At 45.0% G+C, this 12037-nt stretch overlaps 7 non-coding genes across 7 annotated transcripts; all 7 read right to left on the minus strand.

Annotated features, from left to right (window-relative positions):
• Window positions 1-589: 589 nt before the first annotated feature.
• On the minus strand, window positions 590-661 carry trnak-cuu. The gene has a single exon. It is a non-coding gene; the product is annotated as a tRNA-Lys (tRNA).
• Window positions 662-1575: 914 nt separating this feature from the next.
• On the minus strand, window positions 1576-1647 carry trnak-cuu. Its single transcript has one exon. It is a non-coding gene; the product is annotated as a tRNA-Lys (tRNA).
• A 2336-nt stretch (window positions 1648-3983) lies between these two features.
• On the minus strand, window positions 3984-4055 carry trnak-cuu. Its single transcript has one exon. It is a non-coding gene; the product is annotated as a tRNA-Lys (tRNA).
• Window positions 4056-7377: 3322 nt separating this feature from the next.
• Window positions 7378-7450, minus strand: trnak-cuu. Its single transcript has one exon. It is a non-coding gene; the product is annotated as a tRNA-Lys (tRNA).
• A 927-nt stretch (window positions 7451-8377) lies between these two features.
• Window positions 8378-8450, minus strand: trnak-cuu. The gene has a single exon. It is a non-coding gene; the product is annotated as a tRNA-Lys (tRNA).
• A 2337-nt stretch (window positions 8451-10787) lies between these two features.
• Window positions 10788-10859, minus strand: trnak-cuu. The gene has a single exon. It is a non-coding gene; the product is annotated as a tRNA-Lys (tRNA).
• Window positions 10860-11781: 922 nt separating this feature from the next.
• trnak-cuu lies at window positions 11782-11854 on the minus strand. The gene has a single exon. It is a non-coding gene; the product is annotated as a tRNA-Lys (tRNA).
• Window positions 11855-12037: the final 183 nt, after the last annotated feature.

A 12037-nucleotide genomic window follows, 5' to 3' on the forward strand; every position in this document is an offset into this window, starting at 1 on the left:
ATGCGCCCAACGTGGGGCTCTACCCTTAGTTCGCTACTTATCCTTTAACTTCAATTTCGTAAGGGAGAAGATAGTAAAAGAGTAAATGATAAACTTTGAGTAACATAGAATTATGTGTGGGCCAATTGTTATGGGTACAGGGACTTGCTAATGCTCCCTCAATTTAGGCCTCTGGATTTAACCAATCCAAGAGTAGGCAGACATTGTACCGTGAAGAGTTACGTTTTCAGAGCATTGCTCAGGGGGCCAAGTCCCCATGGATGAGCTAATGCTGCCCCGATAGGAATGCGCCCAAATGGGGCTCTACCCTTAGTTCGCTACTTATCTCTTAACTTCAATTTCGTAAGGGAGACGATAGTAAAAAGAGTAAATGATAAACTTTGAGTAAACATAGAATTATAGTGTGGGCCAATTGTTATAGGTACAGGGCCTTGCTAATGGTCCCTCAATTTAGGCTCTGGATTTAACCAATCCAAGAGTGGGCAGACATTGTACCGTGGAAGATTTAGTTTTCAGAGGTTGCTCAGGGGGCTCAAACAGCAAGTCTTTACTCCCAAGCCAAGTCCCCACAGATTGAGCAATAGGAAGACGCCCAACGTGGGGCTCGAACCACGACCCTGAGATTAAGAGTCTCATGCTCTACCGACTGAGCTAGCCGGGCCACGTCAGTCTAAGTGTAAGCCCTTCAATTCTCAAACAACCTGTAATCTCACATGATAATGTGGTTAGCTGCTAACTCTAATTTAGTAAGGAAGAAGATAGCAAGATAGTAATAATAAAACTTTATATATGGGCCAAATTTTCCCAACTGCGAATTTGAGGCTGTGCATTTAACCATCTTTGAATGGGCTGCCACTTTAAAGCACCAGGAGCAGTTACGGGTCCAGGGCCTTGCTAATGCTCCCTCAATTTAGGCATCTGGATTTAACCAATCCTAGAATGGATAGGCATTGTACAGTGTCAAGGGAGCAGTGACGTTTTCAGGGCGTTGCCCATGGGGCTCCAACCAGAAAATCTTTACTCCTAAGCCAAGTCCCCATGGATTGAGCTAATGCTGCCCCGATAGGAATGCGCCAACGTGGGGCTCGACCTGAGTTTGCTAATTATCCCTTAACTTCAATTTCGTAAGGGAGACGATAGTAAAAAGAGTAAATAAACTTGAGTAACATAGATTATAGTGTGTAGAGAGAAGATAGCAAAGATAGTAAATAATAACCTTTATATACCACATACAATTATAGTATTGGGCCAAATTTTCCCAACTGCGAATTTCAATGCCACTTTAAAGCACCCAGGAGCAGTTACGGGTCCAGGGCCTTGCTAATGCTCCCTCAATTTAGACCACTGGATTAACCAATCCTAGAATGGGTAGGCATTGTACAGTGTCAAGGGAGCAGTGACGTTTTCAGGGCCTTGCTAATGGTCCCTCAATTTAGGCCTCTGGAGTTAACCAATCCAAGAGTGGGCAGACATTGTACCGTGAAGACTTACGTTTTCAGAGTGTTGCTCAGGGGGCTCAATCCAGCAAGTCTTTACTCCCAATCCAAGTCCCCACAGATTGAGCTAATAGGAAGACGCCCAACGTGGGACTCGAACCCACGACCTGAGATTAAGAGTCTCATGCTCTACCGACTGAGCTAGCCGGGCCACGTCAGGCTAAGTGTAAGCCCTTCAATTCTCAAAAACCTGTAATCTCACATGATAATGTGGTTAGCTGCTAACTCTAATTTAGTAGAAGAAGATAGCAAAGATAGAAATAATAAACTTTATATATGGGCCAAATTTTCCCACTGCGAATATGAGGCTGTGCATTTAACCCATATTTGAATGGGCTGCCACTTTAAAACACCCAGGGAGCAGTTACGGGTCCAGGGCCTTGCTAATGCTCCCTCAATTTAGGCCTCTGGATTTAACCAATCCTAGAATGGGTAGGCATTGTACAGTGTCAAGGGAGCAGTGACGTTTTCAGGGCGTTGCTCATGGGTTCCAACCAGAAAATCTTTACTCCTAAGCCAAGTCCACATGGATTGAGCTAATGCTGCCCCGATAGGAATGCGCCAACGTGGGGCTCTACCCTTAGTTCGCTACTTATCCTTTAACTTCAATTTCGTAAGGGAGAAGATAGTAAAAAGAGTAAATGATAAACTTTGAGTAACATAGAATTATAGTGTGGGCCAATTGTTATGGGTACAGGGCCTTGCTAATGCTCCCTCAATTTAGGCCTCTGGATTTAACCAATCCAAGAGTAGGCAGACATTGTACCGTGAAGAGTAGTTACATTTGTCCAGGCGCTCAGGGGCCAAGTCCCCATGGATGAGCTAATGCTGCCCCGATAGGAATGCGCCCAACGTGGGGCTCTACCCTTAGTTCGCTACTTATCTCTTAACTTCAATTTCGTAGGGAGACGATAGTAAAAAGAGTAAATGATAAACTTGAGTAACATAGAATTATAGTGGGCCAATTGTTATGGGTACAGGGCCTTGCTAATGCTCCCTCAATTTAGGCCTCTGGATTTAACCAATCCAAGAGTGGGCAGACATTGTACCGTGAAGAGTTACGTTTTCAGAGCGTTGCTCAGGGGGCTCAATCCAGCAAGTCTTTACTCCCAAGCCAAGTCCCCATGGATTGAGCTAATGCTGCCCCGATAGGAATGCACCCAACGTGGGGCTCTACCCTGAGTTCGCTAATTATCCCTTAACGTCAATTTCGTAAGGGAGAAAATAGTAAAAAGAGTAATTGATAAACTTTGTGTCACATAGAATTATAGTGTGGGCCAAATGCAAATTTGAGGCTGTGCATTAAACCCATCTTTGAATGGGCTGCCACTTTAAAGCACCCAGGGAGCAGTTACGGGTCCAGGGCCTTGCTAATGCTCCTCAATTTAGGCCTCTGGATTTAACCAATCCTTGAATGGGTAGGCATTGTACAGTGTCAAGGGAGCAGTGACGTTTTCAGGGCGTTGCTCATGGGGCTCCAACCAGAAAATCTTTACTCCTAAGCCAAGTCCCCATGGATTGAGCTAATGCTGCCCCGATAGGAATGCGCCCAACGTGGGGCCCTGAGTTTGCTAATTATCCCTTAACTTCAATTTCGTAAGGGAGAAGATAGTAAAAAGAGTAAATGATAAACTTTGAGTGACATAGAATTATAGTGTGGGCCAAATGCAAATTTGAGGCTGTGCATTTAACCCATCCTTGAATGGGCTGCCACTTTAAAGCACCCAGGGAGCAGTACGGGTCCAGGGCCTTGCTAATGCTCCCTCAATTTAGGCATTGTACAGTGTCAAGGGAGCAGTGACGTTTCAGGGCGTTGCTCAAGGGGCTCCAACCAAAAAATCTTTACTCCTAAGCCAAGTCCCCATGGATTGAGCTAATGCTGCCCCGATAGGAATGCGCCCAACGTGGGGCTCTACCCTTAGTTCGCTACTTATCCTTTAACTTCAATTTCGTAAGGGAGAAGATAGTAAAAAGAGTAAATGATAAACTTTGAGTAACATAGAATTATAGTGTGGGCCAATTGTTATGGGTACAGGGCCTTGCTAATGCTCCCTCAATTTAGGCCTCTGGATTTAACCAATCCAAGAGTAGGCAGACATTGTACCGTGAAGAGTTACGTTTTCAGAGCATTGCTCAGGGGGCCAAGTCCCATGGATTGAGCTAATGCTGCCCCGATAGGAATGCGCCCAACATGGGGCTCTACCCTTAGTTCGCTACTTATCTCTTAACTTCAATTTCGTAAGGGAGACGATAGTAAAAAGAGTAAATGATAAACTTTGAGTAACATAGAATTATAGTGTGGGCCAATTGTTATAGGTACAGGGCCTTGCTAATGGTCCCTCAATTTAGGCCTCTGGATTTAACCAATCCAAGAGTGGGCAGACATTGTACCGTGAAGATTTACGTTTTCAGAGTGTTGCTCAGGGGGCTCAATACAGCAAGTCTTTACTCCAAGCCAAGTCCCCACAGATTGAGCTAATAGGAAGACGCCCAACGTGGGGCTCGAACCCACGACCTGAGATTAAGAGTCTCATGCTCTACCGACTGAGCTAGCCGGGCCACGTCAGTCTAAGTGTAAGCCCTTCAATTCTCAAACAACCTGTAATCTCACATGATAATGTGGTTAGCTGCTAACTCTAATTTAGTAAGGAAGAAGATAGCAAAGATAGTAAATAATAACTTTATATATGGGCCAAATTTTCCCAACTGCGAATTTGAGGCTGTGCATTTAACCCATCTTTGAATGGGCTGCCACTTTAAAGCACCCAGGGAGCAGTTACGGGTCCAGGGCCTTGCTAATGCTCCCTCAATTTAGGCATCTGGATTTAACCAATCCTAGAATGGATAGGCATTGTACAGTGTCAAGGGAGCAGTGACGTTTTCAGGGCGTTGCCCATGGGGCTCCAACCAAAATCTTTACTCCTAAGCCAAGTCCCCATGGATTGAGCTAATGCTGCCCCGATAGGAATGCGCCCAACGTGGGGCTCGACCCTGAGTTTGCTAATTATCCCTTAACTTCAATTTCGTAAGGGAGACGATAGTAAAAGAGTAAATGATAAACTTTGAGTAACATAGAATTATAGTGTGTAGAGAAGAAGATAGCAAAGATAGTAAATAATAACCTTTATATACCACATACAATTATAGTATTGGGCCAAATTTTCCCAACTGCGAATTTCAATGCCACTTTAAAGCACCCAGGGAGCAGTTACGGGTCCAGGGCCTTGCTAATGCTCCCTCAATTTAGACCACTGGATTTAACCAATCCTAGAATGGGTAGGCATTGTACAGTGTCAAGGGAGCAGTGACGTTTTCAGGGCCTTGCTAATGGTCCCTCAATTTAGGCCTCTGGAGTTAACCAATCCAAGAGTGGGCAGACATTGTACCGTGAAGACTTACGTTTTCAGAGTGTTGCTCAGGGGGCTCAATCCAGCAAGTCTTTACTCCCAATCCAAGTCCCCACAGATTGAGCTAATAGGAAGACGCCCAAGGGGACTCGAACCCACGACCCTGAGATTAAGAGTCTCATGCTCTACCGACTGAGCTAGCCGGGCCACGTCAGGCTAAGTGTAAGCCCTTCAATTCTCAAACAACCTGTAATCTCACATGATAATGTGGTTAGCTGCTAACTCTAATTTAGTAAGGAAGAAGATAGCAAAGATAGTAAATAATAAACTTTATATATGGGCCAAATTTTCCCAACTGCGAATATGAGGCTGTGCATTTAACCCATCTTTGAATGGGCTGCCACTTTAAACACCCAGGGAGCAGTTACGGGTCCAGGGCCTTGCTAATGCTCCCTCAATTTAGGCCTCTGGATTTAACCAATCCTAGAATGGGTAGGCATTGTACAGTGTCAAGGGAGCAGTGACGTTTTCAGGGCGTTGCTCATGGGGTTCCAACCAGAAAATCTTTACTCCTAAGCCAAGTCCACATGGATTGAGCTAATGCTGCCCCGATAGGAATGCGCCCAACGTGGGGCTCTACCCTTAGTTCGCTACTTATCCTTTAACTTCAATTTCGTAAGGGAGAAGATAGTAAAAAGAGTAATGATAAACTTTGAGTAACATAGAATTATAGTGTGGGCCAATTGTTATGGGTACAGGGCCTTGCTAATGCTCCCTCAATTTAGGCCTCTGGATTTAACCAATCCAAGAGTAGGCAGACATTGTACCGTGAAGAGTTACGTTTCAGAGCATTGCTCAGGGGGCCAAGTCCCCATGGATTGAGCTAATGCTGCCCCGATAGGAATGCGCCAACGTGGGGCTCTACCCTTAGTTCGCTACTTATCTCTTAACTTCAATTTCGTAAGGGAGACGATAGTAAAAGAGTAAATGATAAACTTTGAGTAACATAGAATTATAGTGTGGGCCAATTGTTATGGGTACAGGGCCTTGCTAATGCTCCCTCAATTTAGGCCTCTGGATTTAACCAATCCAAGAGTGGGCAGACATTGTACCGTGAAGAGTTACGTTTTCAGAGCGTTGCTCAGGGGGCTCAATCCAGCAAGTCTTTACTCCCAAGCCAAGTCCCCATGGATTGAGCTAATGCTGCCCCGATAGGAATGCACCCAACGTGGGGCTCTACCCTGAGTTCGCTAATTATCCCTTAACGTCAATTTCGTAAGGGAGAAAATAGTAAAAAGAGTAATTGATAAACTTTGTGTCACATAGAATTATAGTGTGGGCCAAATGCAAATTTGAGGCTGTGCATTAAACCCATCTTTGAATGGGCTGCCACTTTAAAGCACCCAGGGAGCAGTTACGGGTCCAGGGCCTTGCTAATGCTCCCTCAATTTAGGCCTCTGGATTTAACCAATCCTTGAATGGGTAGGCATTGTACAGTGTCAAGGGAGCAGTGACGTTTTCAGGGCGTTGCTCATGGGGCTCCAACCAGAAAATCTTTACTCCTAAGCCAAGTCCCCATGGATTGAGCTAATGCTGCCCCGATAGGAATGCGCCCAACGTGGGGCCCTGAGTTTGCTAATTATCCCTTAACTTCAATTTCGTAAGGGAGAAGATAGTAAAAAGAGTAAATGATAAACTTTGAGTGACATAGAATTATAGTGTGGGCCAAATGCAAATTTGAGGCTGTGCATTTAACCCATCCTTGAATGGGCTGCCACTTTAAAGCACCCAGGGAGCAGTTACGGGTCCAGGGCCTTGCTAATGCTCCCTCAATTTAGGCATTGTACAGTGTCAAGGGAGCAGTGACGTTTTCAGGGCGTTGCTCAAGGGGCTCCAACCAAAAAATCTTTACTCCTAAGCCAAGTCCCCATGGATTGAGCTAATGCTGCCCAACGTGGGGCTCTACCCTTAGTTCGCTACTTATCCTTTAACTTCAATTTCGTAAGGGAGAAGATAGTAAAAGAGAAATGATAAACTTTGAGTAACATAGAATTATAGTGGGGCCAATTGTTATGGTACAGGGCCTTGCTAATGCTCCCTCAATTTAGGCCTCTGGATTTAACCAATCCAAGAGTAGGCAGACATTGTACCGTGAAGAGTTACGTTTTCAGAGCATTGCTCAGGGGGCCAAGTCCCCATGGATTGAGCTAATGCTGCCCCGATAGGAATGCGCCCAACATGGGGCTCTACCCTTAGTTCGCTACTTATCTCTTAACTTCAATTTCGTAAGGGAGACGATAGTAAAAAGAGTAAATGATAAACTTTGAGTAACATAGAATTATAGTGTGGGCCAATTGTTATAGGTACAGGGCCTTGCTAATGGTCCCTCAATTTAGGCCTCTGGATTTAACCAATCCAAGAGTGGGCAGACATTGTACCGTGAAGATTTACGTTTTCAGAGTGTTGCTCAGGGGCTCAATACAGCAAGTCTTTACTCCCAAGCCAAGTCCCCACAGATTGAGCTAATAGGAAGACGCCCAACGTGGGGCTCGAACCCACGACCCTGAGATTAAGAGTCTCATGCTCTACCGACTGAGCTAGCCGGGCCACGTCAGTCTAAGTGTAAGCCCTTCAATTCTCAAACAACCTGTAATCTCACATGATAATGTGGTTAGCTGCTAACTCTAATTTAGTAGGAAGAAGATAGCAAAGATAGTAAATAATAAACTTTATATATGGGCCAAATTTTCCCAACTGCGAATTTGAGGCTGTGCATTTAACCCATCTTTGAATGGGCTGCCACTTTAAAGCACCCAGGGAGCAGTTACGGGTCCAGGGCCTTGCTAATGCTCCCTCAATTTAGGCATCTGGATTTAACCAATCCTAGAATGGATAGGCATTGTACAGTGTCAAGGGAGCAGTGACGTTTTCAGGGCGTTGCCCATGGGGCTCCAACCAGAAAATCTTTACTCCTAAGCCAAGTCCCCATGGATTGAGCTAATGCTGCCCCGATAGGAATGCGCCCAACGTGGGGCTCGACCCTGAGTTTGCTAATTATCCCTTAACTTCAATTTCGTAAGGGAGACGATAGTAAAAAGAGTAAATGATAAACTTTGAGTAACATAGAATTATAGTGTGTAGAGAAGAAGATAGCAAAGATAGTAAATAATAACCTTTATATACCACATACAATTATAGTATTGGGCCAAATTTTCCCAACTGCGAATTTCAATGCCACTTTAAAGCACCCAGGGAGCAGTTACGGGTCCAGGGCCTTGCTAATGCTCCCTCAATTTAGACCACTGGATTTAACCAATCCTAGAATGGGTAGGCATTGTACAGTGTCAAGGGAGCAGTGACGTTTCAGGGCCTTGCTAATGGTCCCTCAATTTAGGCCTACCTGGAGTAACCAATCCAAGAGTGGGCAGACATTGTACCGTGAAGACTTACGTTTTCAGAGTGTTGCTCAGGGGGCTCAATCCAGCAAGTCTTTACTCCCAATCCAAGTCCCCACAGATTGAGCTAATAGGAAGACGCCCAACGTGGGACTCGAACCCACGACCCTGAGATTAAGAGTCTCATGCTCTACCGACTGAGCTAGCCGGGCCACGTCAGGCTAAGTGTAAGCCCTTCAATTCTCAAACAACCTGTAATCTCACATGATAATGTGGTTAGCTGCTAACTCTAATTTAGTAAGGAAGAAGATAGCAAAGATAGTAAATAAAAACTTTATATGGCCAAATTTTCCCAACTGCGAATATGAGGCTGTGCATTTAACCCATCTTTGAATGGGCTGCCACTTTAAAACACCCAGGGAGCAGTTACGGGTCCAGGGCCTTGCTAATGCTCCCTCAATTTAGGCCTCTGGATTTAACCAATCCTAGAATGGGTAGGCATTGTACAGTGTCAAGGGAGCAGTGACGTTTTCAGGGCGTTGCTCATGGGGTTCCAACCAGAAAATCTTTACTCCTAAGCCAAGTCCACATGGATTGAGCTAATGCTGCCCCGATAGGAATGCGCCCAACGTGGGGCTCTACCCTTAGTTCGCTACTTATCCTTTAACTTCAATTTCGTAAGGGAGAAGATAGTAAAAAGAGTAAATGATAAACTTTGAGTAACATAGAATTATAGTGTGGGCCAATTGTTATGGGTACAGGGCCTTGCTAATGCTCCCTCAATTTAGGCCTCTGGATTTAACCAATCCAAGAGTAGGCAGACATTGTACCGTGAAGAGTTACGTTTTCAGAGCATTGCTCAGGGGGCCAAGTCCCCATGGATTGAGCTAATGCTGCCCCGATAGGAATGCGCCCAACGTGGGGCTCTACCCTTAGTTCGCTACTTATCTCTTAACTTCAATTTCGTAAGGGAGACGATAGTAAAAAGAGTAAATGATAAACTTTGAGTAACATAGAATTATAGTGTGGGCCAATTGTTATGGGTACAGGGCCTTGCTAATGCTCCCTAATTTAGGCCTCTGGATTTAACCAATCCAAGAGTGGGCAGACATTGTACCGTGAAGAGTTACGTTTTCAGAGCGTTGCTCAGGGGGCTCAATCCAGCAAGTCTTTACTCCCAGCCAAGTCCCCATGGATTGAGCTAATGCTGCCCCGATAGGAATGCACCCAACGTGGGCTCTACCCTGAGTTCGCTAATTATCCCTTAACGTCAATTTCGTAAGGGAGAAAATAGTAAAAGAGTAATTGATAAACTTTGTGTCACATAGAATTATAGTGTGGGCCAAATGCAAATTTGAGGCTGTGCATTAAACCCATCTTTGAATGGGCTGCCACTTTAAAGCACCCAGGGAGCAGTTACGGGTCCAGGGCCTTGCTAATGCTCCCTCAATTTAGGCCTCTGGATTTAACCAATCCTTGAATGGGTAGGCATTGTACAGTGTCAAGGGAGCAGTGACGTTTTCAGGGCGTTGCTCATGGGGCTCCAACCAGAAAATCTTTACTCCTAAGCCAAGTCCCCATGGATTGAGCTAATGCTGCCCGATAGGAATGCGCCCAACGTGGGGCCCTGAGTTTGCTAATTATCCCTTAACTTCAATTTCGTAAGGGAGAAGATAGTAAAAAGAGTAAATGATAAACTTTGAGTGACATAGAATTATAGTGTGGGCCAAATGCAAATTTGAGGCTGTGCATTTAACCCATCCTTGAATGGGCTGCCACTTTAAAGCACCCAGGGAGCAGTTACGGGTCCAGGGCCTTGCTAATGCTCCCTCAATTTAGGCATTGTACAGTGTCAAGGGAGCAGTGACGTTTTCAGGGCGTTGCTCAAGGGGCTCCAACCAAAAATCTTTACTCCTAAGCCAAGTCCCCATGGATTGAGCTAATGCTGCCCCGATAGGAATGCCCAACGTGGGGCTCTACCCTTAGTTCGCTACTTATCCTTTAACTTCAATTTCGTAAGGAGAAGATAGTAAAAAGAGTAAATGATAAACTTTGAGTAACATAGAATTATAGTGTGGGCCAATTGTTATGGGTACAGGCCTTGCTAATGCTCCCTCAATTTAGGCCTCTGGATTTAACCAATCCAAGAGTAGGCAGACATTGTACCGTGAAGAGTTACGTTTTCAGAGCATTGCTCAGGGGGCCAAGTCCCCATGGATTGAGCTAATGCTGCCCCGATAGGAATGCGCCCAACATGGGGCTCTACCTTAGTTCGCTACTTATCTCTTAACTTCAATTTCGTAAGGGAGACGATAGTAAAAGAGTAAATGATAAACTTTGAGTAACATAGAATTATAGTGTGGGCCAATTGTTATAGGTACAGGGCCTTGCTAATGGTCCCTCAATTTAGGCCTCTGGATTTAACCAATCCAAGAGTGGGCAGACATTGTACCGTGAAGATTTACGTTTTCAGAGTGTTGCTCAGGGGGCTCAATACAGCAAGTCTTTACTCCCAAGCCAAGTCCCCACAGATTGAGCTAATAGGAAGACGCCCAACGTGGGGCTCGAACCCACGACCCTGAGATTAAGAGTCTCATGCTCTACCGACTGAGCTAGCGGGCCACGTCAGTCTAAGTGTAAGCCCTTCAATTCTCAAACAAACCTGTAATCTCACATGATAATGTGGTTAGCTGCTAACTCTAATTTAGTAAGGAAGAAGATAGCAAAGATAGTAAATAATAAACTTTATATATGGGCCAAATTTTCCCAACTGCGAATTTGAGGCTGTGCATTTAACCCATCTTTGAATGGGCTGCCACTTTAAAGCACCCAGGGAGCAGTTACGGGTCCAGGGCCTTGCTAATGCTCCTCAATTTAGGCATCTGGATTTAACCAATCCTAGAATGGATAGGCATTGTACAGTGTCAAGGGAGCAGTGACGTTTTCAGGGCGTTGCCCATGGGGCTCCAACCAGAAAATCTTTACTCCTAAGCCAAGTCCCCATGGATTGAGCTAATGCTGCCCCGATAGGAATGCGCCCAACGTGGGGCTCGACCCTGAGTTTGCTAATTATCCCTTAACTTCAATTTCGTAAGGGAGACGATAGTAAAAAGAGTAAATGATAAACTTTGAGTAACATAGAATTATAGTGTGTAGAGAAGATAGCAAAGATAGTAAATAATAACCTTTATTACCACATACAATTATAGTATTGGGCCAAATTTTCCCAACTGCGAATTTCAATGCCACTTTAAAGCACCCAGGGAGCAGTTACGGGTCCAGGGCCTTGCTAATGCTCCCTCAATTTAGACCACTGGATTTAACCAATCCTAGAATGGGTAGGCATTGTACAGTGTCAAGGGAGCAGTGACGTTTTCAGGGCCTTGCTATGGTCCCTCAATTTAGGCCTCTGGAGTTAACCAATCCAAGAGTGGGCAGACATTGTACCGTGAAGACTTACGTTTTCAGAGTGTTGCTCAGGGGGCTCAATCCAGCAAGTCTTTACTCCCAATCCAGTCCCCACAGATTGAGCTAATAGGAAGACGCCCAACGTGGGACTCGAACCCACGACCCTGAGATTAAGAGTCTCATGCTCTACCGACTGAGCTAGCCGGGCCACGCAGGCTAAGTGTAAGCCCTTCAATTCTCAAACAACCTGTAATCTCACATGATAATGTGGTTAGCTGCTAACTCTAATTTAGTAAGGAAGAAGATAGCAAGATAGTAAATAATAAACTTTATATATGGGCCAAATTTCCCAACTGCGAATATGAGGCTGTGCATTTAACCCATCTTTGAA

This window comes from Micropterus salmoides, unplaced genomic scaffold (genome assembly GCF_014851395.1).
Source record: "Micropterus salmoides isolate LMB-PRFRI ecotype aquatic unplaced genomic scaffold, ASM1485139v1 Ms_hic_scaffold_4638, whole genome shotgun sequence".
In the NCBI taxonomy this organism is placed as follows: Eukaryota; Metazoa; Chordata; class Actinopteri; order Centrarchiformes; family Centrarchidae; genus Micropterus; species Micropterus salmoides.